We start from the raw sequence: 15,924 nt of genomic DNA, 5'->3' as shown, positions 1-15,924 counted from the left end.
GAGACAAAAACATTAAAACCCATTATAAACGAGGCATTTGTTGCATCCAGTGGGCACATAATTACGGATTATAATGACTTGTACTGTCTTTTTAGGCGTTGCGTTACGTGTCCTCTTTTGGAAGGCCAAACAAAGTAGTTTCGCTTTCACAACGAAACACACAACATCTTCACAACATGGCGTGTGGCAGTAACAATAAAGTTACCCCTTCTTTCTTTGCGTAAACATTTGGGCGGCGTTATGCAAATCTTCCCACATCGTGACGTAGACATGTGGGGGCGTGTTTAAACGAGGCATTTTAGGAGGGGGTGGACGAGTCTCAACTTTTATAAAGAATATCTCTTTGGGTTTGAGACTTTAGTCTTTGCAACTTTAGGGATCTTATCTATTCACGAACAGCTTGTAACACTCTAAAGAGAAAGGAAAACTTGAAATCGCATCATACGACCCCTTTAATATCTCATGCAGTATTGATTCACAAGTATGTTTACCTTGTTTCAAAGATTTTTATTTATTTTAACTGCAACATTTCATAAAAATACTCATTAAGGATTGGATTTTATGCAGTGGTGTCTGTCTCTTCCTGTTGGGCTGTTTGTGTTCAGCATGTAAAGGCCCTGAAATGTCATGGAAAAAAACAACAAACACAACAGTGGTTGGTCTTTACCTGTTGGTAAAGTTCCAAGACAGACAGCCAGAAGTCTGACTTTGTGAGACTACTTGGATGTTGTCAAAAGTACCTAAAGATTTTTGGAAGAAGGCTGGTCGATCAGAAACTGGGTTCTTGCACAAGCACTAAAAAAAAGATGAGTCAATAAGTCATACAGTGAGCTAATCATTAAGCTGGGATTTTCACCACTAAGTCTGTTGATTAAGGTTGCCCTTATTTTTGGACTTTTGAAATCTTCTGCTCTCTCCCACCCAGTCAACTCCCCTTCATGAGAAATGGAAACAAACAAAATTTCGCTGAGATTGGACTATGTTTGGGGTGTGCTCAACAAAATGTAAATTCTGTCTTAATGTCCATAACAGCACGTAATTAATAATTATACAAGACCAACTGTGAATTAGGTTAAAAACGAAAACACAGAACAGTGTTGTTAGACCGACATGTAGCGCCATTGCGCTTCAGTCGTCCCGAGTTCGAGTCCTGGCTCGCGGACCTTTCCCGATCCTGTGCCCCTCTCTCTCTCCCACTTCGCTTCCTGTCCACTTACTGTACTATCGAAATAAAAGGCATAAAATGCCAAAAATCAAATCTTAAATTAAAAAAAGTTACATTTAAAAAGTTAAATTACAGCGCTGCTGATTTGAACTTATCTTTGAAAAATTGCGATCTGATCTAGATCATGATAACAATCTGACATGTCCTTCAGCCGCAAAGTTCTTGCAGACGTAGAAGCAGAATGTTAAAAAGTGAAATTACTGCACTGGTGAAGAAAGTGAATCCAAAACTGAGATCTGATCTAGATATTTATGATGATCCAACAAGTCCTTCAACCACAGTACTCTTGCGGGGACCTGGGAACAGATTGCGGTGCTCTCTGTCAATCTGCATAATGAACTGCGTTTGTTCTTCAGTCTTTGAGAGGAGTCCGTTGTACTCTTGGATAAACGCAACACCTCTTTCTTGCATTTGCATTGTTTGTCCAGGTACCAGGATCTTCATTTAGGAAGCCCTGACAGAGATCAAGAATAACGAAGTTCCGAGTGTTCTGCCATTGTCGTGACATGTTGCCAAGTATGGTAACCCATACTCAGAATTTGTGCTCTGCATTTAACCCATCCAGACATAGAATCAGCACACACACACAGTGAACAAAACCTTTGCTAATATTACAAATCAGATCTTGAAGTACCTGTTGATAAAAAGATACATTCTTTGAGCGTACCCTAAATGACCAATTATCTGGATGGTATTTTGCATACATTAAATACTTCTAGTGGAGAAACAAATGAGGGGGTGAGAGATTAACATTTCCAATAAAAAAAATTACCCCCCAATAAGGGCCACCCTACTGTAGATGCTGCAAGTACTACTATCCATCAGCTTAACAGGAGAGCCGGTGAGATATTAACTTGAGATTTAACACTGCATGAGTTTATTTCATGGTGGATTCCAGGTGTCAGATGGGATATTTCAAATATTCTGTGGCTTGCACTAGAATGTCTGAGCAAGCTTCGCTTGATCAATTTAGGATGTTTGTCAAAGAGTGCGAGAAATGCTCGGATGCGGGAAAAAAAGGAAAAGAAGGCACATTAGGAAAGGTCAGCCTTCATCAAAATGCATAAGACGACAGTTCAACTAATTATAAACTGGAAAAGCCTTCAAATCCTCTAATTCATAAGAGGATTTCAAATTTAAACAGTGCAACCAAATGTGCTTTAACGTTGCTGTAAGTTGTCAAATCTCTGGCAGGTTCTGCAAAATGTCACCCTCTGGGCTGTCTATAATCTTCTGAAGCCATACAGGATACCTTCCCTCAAATTACCATCGAAGTTACCATCGAAGATTATTTTTAGAGGCTTTGTCATGTTAATTGTTCTTTATCAAGCCAAGCCACTAAGCTCTGTTTGAACAGCTTGCGAGAAACACGACCATGTGCGAGCAAAGGCCACGGATCGAGATGCGAATTCTGAGTCATGCTTGATAACCACAAAACACCACTGCAGGCACAGCGTGCAACGTTCATGTGCATGTCAGCCCCATGCTATGTTACCATGACAGAACAGATGTCAGGTGTCTTAAATTAATGATAAAGGACTATATTAAGTTTCCCTGATGATCATGTTTACTGAATTGTCAAGTTTTTGCAGTCATGCTGCAAAGGAATGCCTCAAACATTTGTTATGGTAACACGCTTGTGACTTCGAAGGGCGGCAAACTGAGTGTTTTGTGCTTTTTATTTCCCTCTTTCTAGGACACACAAACACACACACATTACAGAGGAAGGGAAGAGCCCTTGTCAAGGACAAAAATGTGAGTGTTGCTTCCCTTTCTCTCTCTCTCTCTCTCTGTATTGGTGGAATGCCCAGATTTTTGGTCTGTTTTTAATTCAATCCTCTGTCTTTAAATAAAAAAACACCTCCAAGCTATGTTTCTACCAAGCTAATTTTCAGTCAAATGTTTTTCTTGTTCTTTTTTAATGATGCAATTAAACTGGGCATTTGAACAGTCTGAGGAGATTTCATGAAACAGCTACGCCACTTTGTGCATTGCATTTTACCGCAAAAATGTTCTTATTATTCACTAACCAGCCACAATCCAGTTTATCCAGACATTCCTGGCACTGTATAGCACTGCGTTATGCAATTTTCATGCAAACACATCTCCTTTCTATATAAATTAGGCTTATTATAGATTGCACCTTACACTAAAAGGCATACATCAAAAAATGTTTAGCACCCTTTCGGCATATTAAAGAACCTGGAATGCAGGTTGCTCAGAGGTTCTTGTGTTCAATTATGTGGAAGTGTACACTTTTTCAAGTATTAACATGTTTCAGATGTTTCCTCTAAATTTCCTCAAGAGAAATAAAAATACAACACAAAAGAGTCAATTGTTGACAAAGAAAATGTCTCTTCCAGAATGTAGTGAGCTGCATACGCAGGCAGCATTTTAAGGCATTATACTGCAGGCATGCTCACAATGCAAAGGCTAAAACTCGACATGATAATTATGCAGCCCCCTAAGATATCTTAACCAGCATCACATACAATTTTTACAAAGAAAGCAATCCCAGAGTGCATAGCTCAGTGCCCAGTGGAAAAAAAGGTGGACGAAGTGAGAAAAATGTTGTATTCTAAATTTGTGTGTGCTATATTTTTGAGCTTTTTAGGGCATTGCATCGATTTGCTTGGTGCCTGATGGACTGATCATTAGCTTGGCAACAAACAAACTACTGGAGTCAACTGTGAGTCAAACTGGATATTAATTCTAAATGTTTGCTTTCATTGAGGCTTTTTATATAAAGAATTCTATTACACACTAATTACAATTTTTAATGTTTCTGAAAGAAGTCTTTTATGTCTACTAAGTCTGCATTTATTTGTTCAAAAAATACAGTAAAAACAGTAATATTGTGAAATATTATTTCAATTTAAAATAACCATTTTCTATTTTAACACATTTTAAATTGTAATTTATTCCTGTGCTGCAAAGCTGAATTTTCAGCATCATTACTCCAGTCTTCAGTGTCACATGATCCTTCAGAAATCATTCTAATATGCTGATCTGCTGCTCAAGAAACATTTCACATTATTACCCACTCTGAAATCAGTTGTGCTGCTTATTATGTTTGTGGAAACACTAATATTCAAAGGTCTGGAGTAAGTATGTTCATTTCAAATAAATGCTGTTCTTTTGCACTTTCGATTCATTAAAAATCCTCAAAAAAAGAAAAAAAAAATCAGTTTCTACAAAAATACTAAGCAGTACATTTTTTTTCAACATTGATAATAACAACAACCATAATTATTAATAATTGAGCACCAATAATAACTGACCAGCAAATCAGCATATTATTATATTATATCAGCATATTAAATTACAGGGATAAATTTAAATATATTAAAATAGAAAACAGTTATCTAAAATTTAGAGATGCACCGATTGCAATTTTCTTGGCCGATTCCAATTTCCGATTTTTTCGTTAGTGTGATCTGCCGATACCGATTTTTGCCGATTCCGATTTTCTTTCTAAGAACTATAATTGACAGCATATACAAACAAAAATCTACTTTTCTTCAACGCAAAGTTTTATTTTCATAAAAAAAACACAAGTAAAAAGTCAGTAATAAGAACAAATAAAAAAATGGCAAACAACAGCACAAATAAATGCAATAGAATAAAGAGACCTATGAAACTACGTTTTTCAGGTTAAGTAAGTTTTTATTCAGGTAATAAATACTACAGAAATTAAAGTAATCAAATGTAAAATAACACATCCACTTTAATGTCTGTAGTCTTCATTGTAAAAATTAAATACAGATTAATGCTTACCATTAAAGTTATAAAACGTATTCAGTCAAGAGTAGAAAATGATTTTCTTTGTCTTTTGTTCTTTGATTAGCATGACAGACAGCAGCAGGAATATTGGACTGCGGTCCCTTTAAGAGTTTATCCACGGACCCAATATACTGTTACACAACATGCGCAGGGCCGCATTAATCTCAACTATTTAACATTCCAAAACTGACTGTGTTTAACTGGATACTCGCCAAGACGGGCATTTTGACATAATTTTGTATGTATTTGAACGTTTTAGCGTAGTTAGCCACTCATTTTGGTATTTGTGGCTCACAAGCTGTTTGAGACTGAGCGCGGCTTGTGCGCTCCACTAATATAGATCAGTGGTGGTATAAACGCGAAACCTGCGGTAATGACTATAATGCGCAATACAAGCATTTAACCGGAGCGAATGAGACGTGTGTGAGAGAGAAGGGGTCGTCGGAGAGAAGAGAGCGAGAATGCGCGGCTGATGTTATTGCCTGTGCCGCTGGTAACAAAACGGATCGGCCCGAAATCGGATAGAAGTGAGACTGACCGACCGATCACCGATCCGGGCCGATCATGAGGAAAATCGTCCGAATCCGATCCCTGGCCGATCGAACGGTGCATCTCTACTAAAATTGTAATAATATTACACAATATCACTGTTACTGTATTTTTAACAAATAAATACAGCCTTGGTGAGAAAAAGAGAGTTCTCTCAAAAACATTAAAAATCTTAATCATTCCAAACTTTTGACCAGTAGTATAAAACCAACAGTGCAACCTAAGCACTAAGTGTCTCTCATTTTAAATGTATGTGACTTGTACTATACTGTATGTGAACAAAACATTATATATTCAGAGTGTAAAATCTTGAAGTTTACTAAGCAAATTCAAAAGGTGGAAAAAAGCAGTAACAAAAGACACCCAGATGGTGAGGCACCTGTTCTGACGGGCCCTGACATCGCCTTGGGGCTTTCGGCATTAAAATGTACGTCACCTCTAGATGAAAACAGCCGACATTCCACTTCTGTTGCACATCACCTAGATTCACAGGAACAAACAGCTCTGAAACTGAGACCTGAGAGCATGAAAATGAAGCTGTAATTTATTTATCACCTTTAATATTGCAGCATATTCAGCATCACAGTTGTGCATGTGCTCAACCAGTTTATTGCTGATACATGGACTTAAGATGACAGCGGTTTAACATCACAGTTTTAAAGTGAACTTCTGTTTCGCCAAAACTCTTCCGGACATTATCCTGTACCAGAACACCCAGTAATATTGCAAAATTATAGTCTTGGCCTAAGACAGCGTGTCCACATACCAAAAGTTCCAATCTGATTGGCTGGATGCTATACAATTTCAGTCAAGTTGCACAAGACTTTATCTACATATGCACGAGACTTTTAGCTCGAGACTTAACGGCAAGCCGATAATTATTTTCATATTATGAGAAAAGATAAATGGCCAGTATTAAAATTCAATACTATTTTAAATTAATAAAATAAAAAAAATACTTATATATAATGCATTATAAAAGTATTTGAATGCATAAATTACATGTACCTTACAATGCACTGTATGTAATGAATAATGCATTAAAACACAACAAACAAACAATTTCAGATGTAACAAAAAATCTGCAAATATTATAATGCATTTTATCTTTGGTTACAATTATTTATGAAAAAAATATAATGCATAATGTACATTATGAATACCTTTATAATGCATTATACATGAAGGATTTAAATCATTTAAAATGTTTATTATAAATAAGAATTAAAAATAATAAATCATTTTAAATATTTATTAAAAGTTCATAAGTGAGGCATAATAACATTATAATGTACAATAAAAAAAAAAGATAATTTTGAGATTTTCTAACAATTACTTTTAATAGTGCTTTTAAAATAATGTTTTAATTTTTTTTATTTAATGTTAACTTCAAGTGAGCGTTAGATTATGGCCATTTAAATGCAAAAATATGGTAAACAGACAAAACTGAATATCCAATATTGACTAATACAATAAATAAAAAAACACTAATATTGTGCATTAAACAATATGCCACCAATATATATTAAATCATTTTTAGTTTTTTTATGTCAATCATACAGTCCCGGACCAGAATATGCTGCAGTGTGGTTCTGCAATCTTTTATGCAGAGTCAAAAGTCTGACTATCCGAAACCAGGCGTATTAGTTCAAATAAGGATTTTAAACACAGTAAACTTCAGCAGACTGTGAATATCTACATGGAGATAAGTTACTAATACCGCTATCTAACATTCATCTGAGCTTGTTTTAAGCTCCAATGTCAATTATTCATTTTGACTTTAATGAACAGAGACTCAGTAAGCCACGGTCAATGATTAAACATCTCTTTCCCCAACGGGAACTCAAAGCACACCTTCTCTCCCGCACTTTCATAATGAATCATTTCAGGATATTCCACTAGATATTCTCGTGATCACGGCAGGCAGGCAAAGTGACATGTAACAGCATGTTACTGTTGTTGTCTGGGATTAGTGATTTTCTAAAACAGGTTTAGGGAAGAATGCAAGACCAGTCTAATCCTGCCTAAACCAAACGCACTGATTGCCATCAGCACACTTTAGCACTAGGATGCGGGGAACATACTTCAACCATCTCATTATACTTTGTCAAACGTGATTATTGACCTTCCTCACATACTTGTGTCCACTTATAGATGGCCTTGTTTCGTTTAAGCGGCGGCTGAAATTGCTGCTGTGCCCTGTTTTCTGAGTGTGCACCTACTTTGAGAAATTTGTGCAAACCCAACTATGCACTTGACATACTGCACTAATAGTCCATTAAGTAATAATTAGACGCATATATGGAACATTTAATCAACACATTGTATAAGACTTTATGCTGAATTAAATGCACATATCTGTCCGCTCTGCCGATTCAATCAAACAAACAAATCAGAAATACATTACACAAAGGGTTGCGAATGGCGTTTCATGTTGGCTTTTAACCTGACTTTGTACAGAGTGCATGTGTTGCTTTCCTCTACTTTTAAGTTAAATAGGTGAACTTTTTCGGCCTATCAAAACATATCTGTCCTTTAGAATCCAAAAGCACTGAGTCAATGTCTTGGCTTAAATGTCTAATGTTTAGCACATGCTTCTCCGCTGCTCTTGAGTTAGCTTTAGCAAAGACAAATCAACCATCAACACAAAATGTCACTCAAAATAGGATTATACAGTGTTGAGAAAACAAGGACTCATTTTTAAACCTCCCCACCAAGTTTGAAGTTCTTCTCTGCTTTTCATAAATAAACATACCTGTTATACTCTTTGGGTGAATCTCATGAAGCACAGCCTTGGACATATTTCACCACAAAATCAAAAAAAAATATATGAAATTATATTTTTGGGATCATTAAGTTAGCTCTGCATTCTGACATTAATTTCATGAAAATTAGGCACATTTTCTTTCCCAATTCTCATTATTGCAGTGCCAAAAATTCATATACAGTTGTGAAATTCATCCTGTTAAAATCAGCATAAATTAAATTCAGTGCAACAGATGCTACCATAATGGGAAAAAAATGTTAATAAAGAAATTAATAGTTTTTAAATATTATGTTGCAATAAAGTAATCATGGCTGACTGCAAATAGCACACTTCTATGATGTCATCATGTCATCGGTAACCAAAAATTGCTTTTGCATGATGCTGCATCTGTAAGTACGCTGTCGTCACAAAATAAACAAAAAATTGTACCCTCAAATAATATATCATTATTTTATTGCACTGCAGTAATGAGAATGAGATGTTTTTGCATTATGTGGGGTACTGTAAAGTTCTCCTTTACCTTTGACTGACAGCACTGGCTAATTATGCCTAATGGCTCAACTCACTTTACAGGGTAACTGACATCAAACTACAAAGAGTGTTAAAAGTCTTTACAACATGCTACTCATGAACTTTGGTGTGTGAAATGTGAGACAACATCTCATAGGGATATCCTGCAAATCTCTGTAGGATGTCAACAAGATAATCGGCATAAAGAGGTGGTAGAAAGGTCAGAAAACATTGACGGGATTCCACATTCAAGTCAATAAAGCAGCTGAAGTAATCAACTAAGCAGATAATTAGTGGGGAAAGAGTTGACACAGGAGAAAAGAGTTTCCTGGCATGAAAAACACAATGGTTTTAAGATATTGAACAAATTAGCATACAATATCAATATACGTAGAAAAAGAAGCATTCAAACTATGCAACAAAGGTTCATCTAAAACATTCCACAGCATTAAATTAGAGCATTTTAAGCATGTCTTTTAACAGCACCAGCTGAATATAAATCATAAAACACACTATTCATAAATAATTACAAGCATTCCTATCTGCCCTTCATGCAGGCAGAGGAAATTAATCAGGTAGCGTTCTAACAGCAAGCCTGCTTTCAAAATATTCATAGTTTTCATGACTAATTCCCAGCTCCATAAAGAGAAGAGCTGTGACCTCATATCCTTCACGCTCTGTAGGGTATCTGAGCATCTGCTGGGTTCAAAGCCTCTTCATGAGGCTTAGTGATTGAATATTTTTGCGTAAAATTGTAGAGTTCAAGACAAAGTGTTTTTTGATCGGTCTCTGATAGATCATTTTGGATAGGTCACTTTATGGTTGAGTATTTAATTGGTATGTTCAAACCCTGGAGAAAGTTGTCTAAAAGTGGTTGGGTTCTCTTAACTTAGGAATGCCCAGTCCTGTTCCTGGAGATCTACAGTACCTACCTGCAGAGTTCAGTTCTAGCCCTCATCAAACACAGTTGTCTGTAATTGTCAAGTGTTCCTGAAAATCTTAATGAGTTGGTTCAGCTATGTTTGATCAGGGCTGGAGCTGAACTTTTCAGGAAGGTATACAGTGGGTACGGAAAGTATTCAGACCCCCTTAAATTTAGGAAAAAAAATTAACTTAAATGATTTTAGCAAATGGCTGCAATATAACAAAGAGTGAAAAATTTAAGGGGGTCTGAATACTTTCCGTACCCACTGTATCTCCAGGAACAGGATTGGGCACCCATGTCTTAACTAGTTGTAGGTTTTCAGTGGCTGATGCTGACAACAATATCCAGGACCATAACCATAAACATTACTGAGGACATGCAATCCCCCATATTCAGAATAGCTATTAATAAATATGGTGTTTCAATGACCAATTCTTGAACTCTTATATGTGTTCCCCTCACAATATTTGGTTGTATCATTGACAACATCCAGAAAACAAAGTGGCCACTGTCCGATATAATGCAGATAATGCAACTAAACATAAAAATGAGTGACATTTGCTGAAAAAAACCCTAATTATTTTCAGACACATGCACAAAAATTTTCTTGTGCACATTAACATATTTTCTTCAAATGTCACTTTAGAGGCTCCATAAATTTTGCACAATATTTACTCAAAACTTACTGACAAATTAGCTATTATAATCATCCTTTGACAAAATTATCAACAGTCACTCTTTGTCCAAGCAGGCATGTTCATTGGCTGATGAGATAATTCACAGACAGTATCTCAAATGGCAAAATACTGGCATTCATAGGCCTGACTGATATATCAGTCTATCAATGCTTTAACCCAGGCTGCATCAGAAGGACTCTGTAATAAGTAGGCCTATACTGTAAAGCAATTTCAGTATCTAGAAAAAAAAACCTTCATAACATTCTATTATCCATCAATACAAAGTTGTAGTCAAGTTAGGTCCAATTCACCAAGATTTACTCACTTATAAAACTAACGCAACACAGGGCAGAACCTCTGGGCCACTGAGCCCACCAGTAAAAATAGACAGAGGCGCTCAGTAAACTTCAAATTTATTACCTGCAGGCCGTTGAGAAGGGTGTGTTCGCTTCCTAAGGCCTGGCAGGTTCTCTTATATGAGATAATAATAAGCTCTGAGTGACAGCGAGTCCAGTGGAGATGTGATGGCATTCCGCTCCATATTTTCACAATGAAATTAAGATGGGATTCAGGCAGTTTAATTTTAATAGCTTGGCTTCACCATTTACCTACACTGAGAAACTATTATTAAGGAAGACTATAAAACACACTGAAATAAACCATATTTCTGTTTCCAAATGAGATGAACATGACATCGGTGCCATAAGACAAGCGGCTATATTTCTTCTTTTGTATTCTAGGAAAGAAAGTCATACAGGTTTGAAACAGCATGAGGGTGAGTAGCTCATGACAAAGCTTTCATTTTTGGACTGTTTCTTTAACAACTTTTGCATGTGTGTAAAAAAAAAAATCACCAATGTGATGTTGCATTGTCCTCCTGTGGATTTCCACAGTGGTTTCCCATCAAAAGTAAACATGTCTCCAACAGCCATCCAATTCTTTAGCCTACAGGACGCTGTGAAACGGTCCAAGAGCACACTGAGAGATGAGTACTAAGCGGCAAAGGAATGACGGGGGAAATACTCCGTGTAAAAATTACACACTGAGCAACAGCATCTTTGGCCTCGGGCTGTTGTACAAAGAGAGGTTCTCTGGAAGGCTGCATATATAAACAACAATTTAGCATCCAAACTGAAATGCATCTAATAGCATGACACAATTCTCAAAGTAGATCTGTTCGCACCATCCCATGTGGAAAAAAAAAAAGAAATTAAAGCTTTTAAACTCTTAGACAGGTTGCCTCCAGAGATTTCTGGGTTGTTTTTCTCGGATTATGCTGACAGTGTACCTTTGAGGTGCATTTAGATTGATTGTAGCCTTCTCTCATCTCTCTTAAATTATCTGGCAAACACACAGGTCCAACACCTACAGAACAACCCTGAGAGGAACCCGAAAAACTGGAACATCTCACCAGCAGTAGCACCATCCTGCAGCCCTCCATCTGAATTTGCATATCACAGATTTCACACCAAAAAACATCAACACATCAATCTTGTTTTGTTAGGATTTGGATGTGCCAGATTATTGAATGACTAGGCAGAACTACTGACTTATAAACACTCTTAAAAATAGAGGTTCCTAAAAGTGGTTTCACAGCAATGTCATATTAGAACCAATTTCGGTTCCCCAAAGAACATTTCCGTAAACAGTTCTTAAAACCATTGTTATGTAAAGAACTAAATAACTTTTTCCACAATAAAGAACCAATGGAAATGTTCCTTGGAAGATGCCAATAAAGAACAGTTAATTTTAAGAGTGTACTGTAGCTTCTAACAAATGTCACTCCCCCATCTACCATTGGTCCGAAAAACAGTCCTGTCCCAAACTCATGATACTGGTTAAAGGGGTCATATGATGTGATTTAAATTTTTCCTTTCTCTTTGGAATGTTACAAGCTCTTGGTGCATAAAGAAGGTCTGTAAAGTTGCTAGAGTAGCGCTTGTTGTTTGTCATTTCTCCGATCACAAATGCAGACATGGTTTTATGTTTACGCGGCGCGATGCAATACAACGCGTAAAAGGACGGTATAAACCATTATAATCCGTAATTATGTCCACACTGGATGCAACAAATGCCTTGTTTATATTGGGTTTTAATGTATTTGTCTCGTCACTCCGGCCGACATTTCATTACACCAAATACACAAAATAATGTTCTTTTTAGTAACATCATATGACCCCTTTAAGTCATTGTTGCTATGTCAGGCTCAAACAAAATAACATTTTCATAATGCCACAGAAACATTGTTGTCAGGGGATTTAAATGTCTTAATGTCAAAAAAAAAAAAAGTCACACACTTCGGCTTTAAATGTTTTTTTATCACAAGAGAGAAGCAATTAATCACTGTCTGTCAAAATGTGAGACTGCTTTAAATCCAGAGGCAAATCAATGCTTCTTGGTGTAATTGAGTATTTGATGGCATGGTGACTCCATGGCAGTGAGGAATTTCCCAAACTGAACATCCATCATCTAGTGTTCTAGGAACACTTCAGAGCATCTTCACCAGGACCCGATGGCCAAGTGAGACTGTTCCTTTTTTATATCACTCAATTTTCTCTTGCTGACTGTCTACACTTTTATTTTCATTTTCTAAATCTCTGTACTTTTCACTCTGGTGGACCTGAACTGCACTTCTTCTTTCAAGTTCTTCCCTACAAGGGTGGAAAAGCACCAGATGGAATTTTTTTTAATCACTTGAAAAGGTTGCGACCGCAATGACAAGGACGGTTTCCAGCTCTGCTACCGGTTGTTTTAGGCCTGTTTATTTTTCAGTTCCAGATAAAACCTCTTTTTGTCAATGGTAAGCAGTTCTTGCACAGACAAGCAAGCAGGCAACTTGAAGAGTGAGGAAAATTTCAAGTGGTTTTTCTCTCCAATCATCCAGTTCAGTGAATTCTAAGAGCTCCATTTTGCTCTTCGTGTTGTGACACTCATATACTTATAATGTCCAAATTCTGTGTGTGCATGCTTTTAAAAATGACTGCGGCATGAAATTGGGTTGGCAACTGATCCCGCAATGTATCTGCGGACATATTCTTACTTCAAATGTGGAATATGTAAACTTGGTACTTATTTAGAGGTTATAATACTTTTGTTCTGCTATGGATTACACAGACAGAACAGATCCAGCACCTAACATTTACTTTATGTACTGATCCTTGCATCAAACGACCACTGATAGCTTGTGAAAACTAAACTGATGTATTTAGTTCTGTTACCATGCAGGCTGATGGGATTAACAGCACAGGGTGTTGCAAACTCCTGCTTTCAACACGGAGACACCTGCTTGGCACGTCAAGTTATATCAAGCCGTGTGAGATTAACTTTAAACAAAGTATTATTTTTGCATTGAATATTAAACCCCTTAAAACAGCCAGAATAACATCTCAATGACAGCAGTTACTAAAAAGTATCCCTTTGAACACTTTTGTAGATTTACTGTAGCAAGAATAGCTATAATGACTGAGGTACTGAAATAAAACTCTGGCTGCCATGGTAAATGTTTGTGTTACTTGACACTGTCAAGCCAGTTTTATATATATGCTGTAGGCAATTTACAAATGTGTATGCAATATGAAATTGCAGCTACCAATGATTGTAATTTTTGAATTTCTTTTATTTTTAAAGATCACATTCCTCTTTTGCGCAAGTCAGTGACATGACACTTATTTTTAATATATTTTTTCACTACTCAAAAATACATTAAGAAAAAAAAACTTCAATAAACCCCTTCCGTAATAAACATTTTCAATGTCTTAATTGCTTTTTTTGTTTTTTTGTGGGGCCTAATATCAGAAATGTCTAGGTGGTGTAACTGTTCAACAATTTAAAAAAAAGTATTTAAAATTATCCTTGTTCATTAAAACAAAGCAATGCTGTTCTAAAAGTTTTTTTTATCATTTGTCTGCCAAATCCAAGTCAGTGTGGCCTAACCAATATGCAAGAGGCCAAAAAAAACAAACAAACATGATTTTTCGTCTCAAGGTCAGTCAGGGTTTCTCTCTCTCTCTCTCTCTCTCTCTCTCTCTCTCGCTCTCTCTATCATTTTGACCAGGTCATGTAGAGACATGTTTTCAATTTAGTAGTTTTTACTTAATGGTTACACCCCTTGACATTTTTAGAGCCATAAAATAATTTCTATAAAATGGTATATAGATTTATATAGATTTAAAGTATTTTTATCATGTCAGGCATGCTTATTTGTCATTACAAAATTAATGATAAATCCTGCAGATAATTACCAATGATCATAAACCGCGCATTAAACAGATGTGCTTTTCAAAGCCTAAGTGCGCGAAGAAAATCATCCCAAAACTAATAAAACACTTCCTGTTGACTAACGTGAATCAAGCAACACACACCCCTCAACAGCTTTAATAAAACATCCTTACCTGATGCACTGGCCCGTATGTCCTTCTGAATAGGTAATGAAGTGTTTATATACAAAGAAAACGGAAAGCGGAACTAATATAGTTCAACAGGGCAGGGGTTTGCATCGAAAGTCTACGCCAAGTGGACGAAATCGGCAAACTTTAGCGCGTCTTCAGCTGGAAGAACAAAACACCTGAGGAGCTTCGCCAACAGCAATGGAAGGACTTTATTTATGGCTTCAAGTCAACGTTTAAACCCGCTTATTTCGAAACTGCTGCCAAGCGACAAAAAACGCCGTTATGACATAAAGTAAAAGAAATGAGTTTCAAATATCCACTGCAAACTTTGTGCCTCTCCCACCGCGACGCACTTCAGGCGTTTCATACACATCGACTGGAGAAGCGGTTTCTGGTTACCTGACTAGTCTCTTAGTTCCTGTTTGTGAGGCCAACCCACTCCTGGCAAAAGGTTTCTTTCTTCTTCTTCGTTTTTCTTAATAAAAACTGCCAGGTTTATATTTGTTTTTTGGACTTGTTAAAAATTAACTGCTCGTGTGGTGTGCAGTTAACTGCTGACCCATTTTATCAGCTGAAGAGAGTGGAGAGGCTTCTGATGTCTACTGTAACATATTATGTTATTTTAAATCAATTTGTTATATATGGAAGACAGCTGTCATCCGAAAGCTGTCATGGTCTGCAATGTCTCTAGACAAGGAAAAGCAGCCTTTTCTGAGGTCTTTAAGTCTGGAACCATAGTGGAATGAATACATTTATTTATTTATTTGTTTGTTTATAATTTACTGAGTAATTATTTTATTATTTATTACTATTTAAAATTATGGTTTTCTATTTTAATATACTTTAAAGTAGACAAGGAAAAGCAGCCTTTTCTGAGGTCTTTAAGTCTGGAACCATAGTGGAATGAATGAATGAATACATTTATTTATTTATTTGTTTATAATTTACTGAGTAATTATTTTATTATTTATTACTATTTAAAATTATGGTTTTCTATTTTAATATACTTTAAAGGGGTCATATGATGCTTTTTTAAAGATCATTATTTTGTGTATTTGGTGTAACAGAATATGTTGACATGCTTTAATGTTCAAAAAACA

General features: G+C 36.3%; 1 protein-coding gene across 2 annotated transcripts in view; it reads right to left on the bottom strand.

The window, feature by feature from the left end:
• The window catches only part of LOC107659970 (paralemmin-3-like), a 47,482-nt gene extending 32,103 nt beyond the window's left edge, over nucleotides 1–15,379 (bottom strand). The window contains exon 1 of one of the 2 annotated variants that reach the window (XM_016449105.1): nucleotides 15,224–15,379. The gene's annotated coding sequence lies outside the window, so the exon portion shown is untranslated. The other variant, XM_016449104.1, reaches the window with a different exon arrangement.
• Between the last annotated feature and the right edge of the window lie 545 nt (nucleotides 15,380–15,924).

This window comes from Sinocyclocheilus anshuiensis, unplaced genomic scaffold, assembly GCF_001515605.1.
Source record: "Sinocyclocheilus anshuiensis isolate Anshui unplaced genomic scaffold, SAMN03320099.WGS_v1.1 scaffold55, whole genome shotgun sequence".
NCBI classification, from domain to species: Eukaryota; Metazoa; Chordata; class Actinopteri; order Cypriniformes; family Cyprinidae; genus Sinocyclocheilus; species Sinocyclocheilus anshuiensis.
This window is presented reverse-complemented; position numbering and strand designations above follow the sequence as displayed.